Source organism: Argentina silus (assembly GCF_951799395.1).
Source record: "Argentina silus genome assembly, chromosome: 10".
NCBI lineage: Eukaryota > Metazoa > Chordata > Actinopteri > Argentiniformes > Argentinidae > Argentina > Argentina silus.
In genome coordinates this window covers 9059529-9066839 of record NC_139664.1, presented here as the reverse complement: position 1 = coordinate 9066839, position 7311 = coordinate 9059529, and positions in this window count along the sequence as shown.

Below are 7311 nucleotides of genomic sequence, written 5' to 3'. Positions count from 1 at the left end.
CAATGCTGAATCTCAAAGTTTAATACACTGGCCATGTAACACAGTCCAATATAGGACACGGGACCTCACACACACATTCCAACTTCAACTTCAACACATGCTGTGTCACGGAACACAACCCAGGACCTCACAAACAAAGCACGGTACTGTACAACATACAATGCTTGAATGACCCACAGCATGGCAACATGTATGCATCTCCTCAGAGTTGAGAGTCATACGGTGACAACCATCCATGCACAGAGTGCAGCAAACTGTCCTCAATGTCGGTGGTAAAGTATACAACGTATCGCAAATGTAAATGTTTTTAATGCTAACAAGGCACCCGGTCACCTCTCTGATGGGTGTGTATCTGGTGTATCTGTGGCTAAGAAATGATCGGTGTGATGTCAGGTTGTCCCCTGGCACTGACCCTGATTGAGAAGGCATACTGTACACGTTTGATACCACTCCTCATTCCGTTCCATGCATTGCAATGAGCCTCCACCAGCCTCCCCTGCTGTACTGTATGTACTGTATGTACTGTCTGGACTGCATACAGAGTGGTAGTGTGAGGCCAGGCCTATTCAAGTCTACAGTGTTATTGTCCACATGATAGGCAGCTAGTGTGTGTCCACTGTGCAGTAAACACATAGGTTATTGTGGAGTGTAACAATGCTGCTCAAAACACTATCCTTTCGTCTCATCCTGTCCCGTCTCTCTCCATCTCACCCCCCCCCCCCCCCCCCCCTCTCTATCTACAGTATCCATCCTCGAGCACCTGGCATTTCTCTCTTTTTCCTCCCCTCTCTTTTCCCCTGCCATCCATCCCTATCGCTCCCTGCCTCTCTCCCTCCCTCATAACCTCTGTGTGAATCTGTTTCTCCCATGCCAACTTTCTCCCAGTCAACTGTAAGTAATAAAGAGGAGGGGGGAGTGGGGAGAAGGATAGATAGAGAGGAAATAGGAAAGAGAGAGAGAGAGAGAGATGAAGAGATAGTGAGAAAGAAAGAGAGCCGGAGGGAAAAGGACACAAGGAGCCAGATATAGTACTGGGGATGTCTTAGTGATAAAGAACATGTTCAACATTTAGCGGTTGCTAAGTGTCTAAAATGTAAAAATTTAAATGTATGTGTGAGATAGATTCAAGTGGGTGTAAAGAAAGTTACAATGCACATACATCCAGCAGATCACACAGGTGTAGAGTATATGAAATATCATGTCACAAGAAAGTTGCAAATGTACAAACATTATTGCCTGTGCGCATCTATAGAGTGGTTAGGTTAGCTCCTGTCAGAGAGATGCTCTTACCTCTGTACGTCCAAGTCTCTGAAAGAGGAGAGGAAAGAAAATTGTGTCACAGTTTGGTCACCCAGAAGTTTTCACTTTTACACTAAATAGACTCAGATCATATTGATCATAACATTCATCATATGGTACCATCTCCCGATGTGAACAGGTGTGAATCAAAGGAATCATCTCAGGAATCATCTCTTACTGCTGTTCCTTTAACCAACACTACTACTACTTCTACTACTATTACTGTTACTACTTCTTCTAGTGCTATTTCAACCACTGGTGTTACCACTACCACCACCATCACCACTACTACTACAACAATAACAAAAACAAAACAAACAGTCCTAATGCTGATTATGGTAATCAAGGTCTTACCAGCGGCTGGAATGGATGTCCATTGCCAAAATAGAAGCATTAGAGGGAGAGAGAGACCCACAGAGTCCATGTTAGCCCTCCTCTGCCATACACAGAGATGAATGAGGTAGAGGCAGTGGGGAGAGAGATGGAGAAAGAGAGAGTGCGGAGAGAGAGAGAGAGAGAGAGAAAGAGAGAGAGAGAGAGAGAGAGAGAGAGAAAGAGAGAGAGAGAGAGAGAGAGAGAGAGAGAGAGAGAGAGAGAGAGAGAGAGAGAGAGAGAGAGAGAGAGAGAGAGAGAGAGAGAGACTAGGCTACTGCATTCACCTCCTACTTCTACAACTCTCTCAAAATTAACTTAAGAGCCAGAGTGTGTATGTTACACACTGGGTCCACTCTGGCATTCAGGATAGCAGTTTAGGTCTCAGTGAAGGAGAGATGGAGAGGGACAAAGAGAGTGAGAGAGAGAGAGAGAGAGAGAGAGAGAGAGAGAGAGAGAGAGAGAGAGACACACACACACAGAGAGAGACAGAGAGACAGAGAGACAGAGAGACAGAGAGCCAAGAGGGAAAGAAAGGAGGAATGCAAAAGGGAGCAAGTGAGCGGGAATGAGTCCAGTGTTGGTCACTAGCGAGTGTGACACAACAGAGAGAGGGGGGGATGGGGGGGGCAGAGAAAGCTTGAGTGGAGGGGGAAAGTGAGCATAATGGGGGACTAGAGAATGGGAGAGTGTATGGGGGCTAGTGTGTGTATGAAAGAGAGTGAGAGAGAAATAAAGGAAGGGAGAGAGACTAGCTGGCTCTAAACTCTGTCTGTGCCTGTTGATGAAAGAGCTTAGAACAAAAGTGAACTTAACCATTCATTGGTAATATAGAGAAAGTGTAGAAGTGTGAAAAGTGTGTGTGTGTGTGTGTGTGTGTGTGTGTGTGTGTGAACATTGTGCATACTTATCTGCTGAAATGCTTGCAAGTGCCAGTGTGTGTGTGTGTGTGTGTGTGTGTGTGTGTGTGTGTGTGTGTGTGTGTGTGTGTGTGTGTGTGTACTATTTGTTTGTTTCCAGTTAAATGCAATATTCTTTTCATCCCAGGACAAACCCTTATTAGTCTTTGCATAAAGCACTGGGCAGCAGGACTACAGTGTGTGTAACAGTGGGAGATGGTGTGACAGACCAATATTAGGACATAGTGGGAGAGAAAATGGGAGCAGTTTGAGTTAGAGTTGGTAGAAGATATCCCCAACTACTCATTAAAGTCAGTTCTATGTTTTTCTCCATAATAGTCTAGATCTGTGGTTCGGAGCAAATAACTTCTACTTCAGGTAGGCTAGGCTGACAGTAGTGTCAGTGCTGGCCATATAGTGTAAGAACTATTGTACTATTGTACTGTAATATTGACAAAGGGCCTGCAGTGGTATAAACCGTTACCTTCAGAATGGTGAAAACAGCGACCTCTGAGTAACATGTTTGTGGGACGAAGTTGTCCCCACTGCCACTCCCAATTACACTATGGTCAGTTTAGCGTTTATGTTCGGAAAAAATAAATAAGGATATTCATTTTTGCCTATTTGTCGAGCGTCAGGGCCCGCATGTGCCTTGGGCAATTTATACCCGAAGCCAATTCTGTACTTGGAGGCGCATTTCTACACTGCTAGTCATAGCAGGTGCACCGCCTCCCACGGTGCCAAACGACCGCACATTGAACACGAACAACAACAAAAAAAGCCTAGCCGGTGGTAGACCCATCAGTTCCCGACAGGTTTTTTTTTTTTTTTTTTTTTTACATTGCAGTGATACACATATTTATAATGCAAATGAGCTGTGTGACATGAGAAAATGTTCTATCAAACTTTTTAATATATCTGATTAGATTAGATTGATATTAATAGTCAAAGCGTAGCCTGAAATATAATCTGTTAGAGGCGGTGCTCTGTCTTCTTCAATATTGCAACAGTGTTTCTCCCCGTTAAAACGCTGACATGACTGGCAGCAATGTACAGTCGAGGACGATGAAGACACAGTGTATCAACATTTCGGGTAGATGTTATAACAATATTAGACGCCAGAGGGAGCCCTATCCACACATGATTGTATCTGAGATCCACCAAGTGGCAAAATCTATCTTTATATGCATGTTGATGTTTGTCAATCGAGGTCTATCTGTTCATGTTGATCTCATTAAATATTATATGTTAATGTTTGATGTTGCATCTCATTATAATGAGCAGGCATTCTGAACATGCACATAGGCAATCCAAAGCACGACGATGAAACGACTAGGCTCATTCAGATGTTAGATGATCACATTGCACCTCTTCTACCAATGAATAGCCTACTTTATTTGCCATCCTCTATTCTCACTCTCTCCTTTCAACACGGTGTACTGGTCCGTTCAAACGTGAAACCGTTGGACAGTATTACGCAATAGAATATGATCTCCAACAGCTTTGCATTGGTCCGTTGACATTGTAGGGGGCGTGACGAGTGTCACTTTTACAATACCATTGGTTAGATGTCTATAGAAGGCGTATCCTTTGGGTTTCATTCACAAATCTCCACCGGGTAGCCTCATCAACATGTGCGCGAGGCTCGATGACCGACAGCGTCTTTAGCAGGACACACGTTTCCCTTTCGCAAATGTGAGCGTGGAAAGAGAGGAACGCCTAGCATGTGACTGGCCACATTTACCGTAGTTTATTCCAGCCGTTGTAATTTTATCAACAAAATTATTCAAATCTGGTCTGAACAAAACATTAGGCTACAGATAAAAAGAGATAGATGGAGAGATAGATAGATGGTAAGATTGTCTATGTTTTGGTCTTGTGTGCGCCATCCACTTGACTGTTGTGGGAGTAGGTGATATGGCACTCACACCCAGATAGTAGGCCAATATGCCGGTGCAGGGCACGTGAGTGGACACAGGACGAGCAGTGTCTGGTGTGTTCTATCCTCCGGAAAGTCTGCGGTGTGTTCTGATATGTGGCCATTAGATAGCGGCAGAGTGAGTGAAGTTGAACTGTTTACATTAGCCTATCTTTACACGCTGGGGCCATATACACAAAACATGTATGCAGTCATTGTACTTTAAGTCGTTTTGGGTAAAAGCGTAAGCTTTTAAATATAAATGGATACACCTTACCTCAGGCATAGCCTTTCTGCTTTGCTACTGTCACTACACCTGTGTGCTCATTACACCTTTCCACCTCTAGCCATGCCTTCACTAACCATATGTTCACAACACATTTCCTTAGCCATACAAATTACAAACAGCCAACAGGTGAAACCTATGTGACTGATGATAGAGAGAGGGAGAGACAATTACTACACTGAAAGTGTCAGTTGCTCACTGTGAGTAAGCCTTAGTGTGGAACATTGAGAGACACCAAGACACTGGCACAATATTGGCTTTAGTTTATGGTGTTTCCGCTACAATTTCCCTCATACAACCAAGAGGGTTGATCCACAAATGTTAGGATTCCCTCCTTATTCTGACCCTCTGACGTGTTCCTTTAAGGCAGTAGTCTATAGTGGTAATAATACACCTTTACTACACTAAGGGCTTACTTACTACTCACAGTGAGCAACTGACACTTTAAATGTGGTAACTCTTTCTCTCTCTCACATACACACACTGCCACACATACATTGCACTTTTACCCATCATGCATCAGCAGCCAGCAAAGACAGGCTTAGACCTGAGCCCAGAAGGTCAACAGTTGCAACAGAAACCTCCTATGAAGAATGCAGGAGGAAAGAGACTGTAGTGATGGGGGATGGGGATGGGAGGAGGGGGATGGGAGGAGGGCAGGTCGAGAGGTAGCATGTTGTCAACAGCTCTGGTGAACCTATGGAGGTTCATTGAGTTCATGCTGCACCGGAATGTATGGGGGAGGAAAGACCTTCAATCGACTTAGAACCTCACAGTATGTTTACACACCACCAAAGAATCAATACAAGGTTTACTATATGAACATCTCTATGATATAATTAAATAATATAGGATGTAGTGTAGTGTATGTAATGTAGTGTATTCTAGTTAGTGCTCAGGTTATATATTGGAAAAGGTATAATGACGGCTGGTTACAATCCTGATGGACAGGTTTTGTATAGCCTACAGTTGTGTATGTTGAAGGGGGAGGGTGATTGAGTTCACGTATGAGGTTGTGGATGTTGAAGGGGAATGGTCAATGAGTTCACATGCATAGCCATGGATGTATGGGGGAGGAAAATCCTCTGTCCCTGAGTTCCTCACACCATACAGTATATATAGATTCATATACTGCTTACACTGCACTACTTATACTGTACTGCACTATTATACTGCTCATATACTGCACTACCTGTATATACTGTTCACACTGCACTTTTCTGCTTTTTTGCACTTCTGGTTAGACGCTAACTGCATTTCGTTGTCTCTGTACCTGTACTCTGCACAATGACAATAAAGTTGAATCTAATCTAATCTAATCTAGATGCCTGGCAAAACCCTTACTACAACTCCTGTGTCCTCATTCCACCTCTAGCGAAACATACGTTCACAACACATTTCCTCAGCCAAACAAATCCAAAACAGCCAACAGGTGAAACCTATGTGACTGATGATTGAACATTGAGACACCAAGACACTGGCACAATATTGGCTTTAGTTTATGGTGTCTCCGCTACAATTTCCCTCATACAACCAAGAGGGTTGATCCACAAATGTTAGGATTCCCTCTTTATTCTGACCCTCTGACGTGTTCCTTTAAGGCAGTAGTCTATAGTGGTAATAATACACCTTTACTACACTAAGGGCTTACTTACTACTCACAGTGAGCAACTGACACTTTAAATGTGGTAACTCTTTCTCTCTCTCACACACACACACACACACACATACTCTCTCTCACATACACACACTGCCACACATACATTGCACTTTTACCCATCATGCATCAGCAGCCAGCAAAGACAGGCTTAGACCTGAGGCCAGAAGGTCAACAGTTGCAACAGAAACCTCCTATGAAGAATGCAGGAGGAAAGAGACCCTAGTGATGGGGGATGGGGATGGGAGGAGGGGGATGGGAGGAGGGCAGGGGGAGAGATAGCATGTTGTCAACAGCTCTGGTGAACCTATGGAGGTTCATTGAGTTCATGCTGCACCGGAATGTATGGGGGAGGAAAGACCTTCAATCGACTTAGAACCTCACAGTATGTTTACACACCACCAAAGAATCAATATCAATCAATCAATACAAGTTTTACTATACGAAAAGCTCTATGATATCATTAAATAATACAGAACAGAGTGTATTTTAGTTATTGCTCATATTACGTATTGGAAAGGTATAATGACAGCTGGTTACAATCCTGATGGACAGGTTTTGTATAGCCTACAGTTGTGTATGTTGAAGGGGGAGGGTGATTGAGTTCACGTGTGAGGTTGTGGATGTTGAAGGGGAATGGTCAATGAGTTCACATGCATAGCCATGGATGTATGGGGGAGGAAAATCCTCTGTCCCTGACGTCTTCACACCATACAGTATATATACAGTGCCTTCGGAAAGTATTCAGACCCCTTCACTTTTTCCACATTTTGTTGTGTTATAGACTCAATTTAAAATGGATTAAATTTAAATAATTTGCCATCAATCCACACACAATACCCCAGAATGACAAAGCCAAAACAACATTTTAGAAATTTCA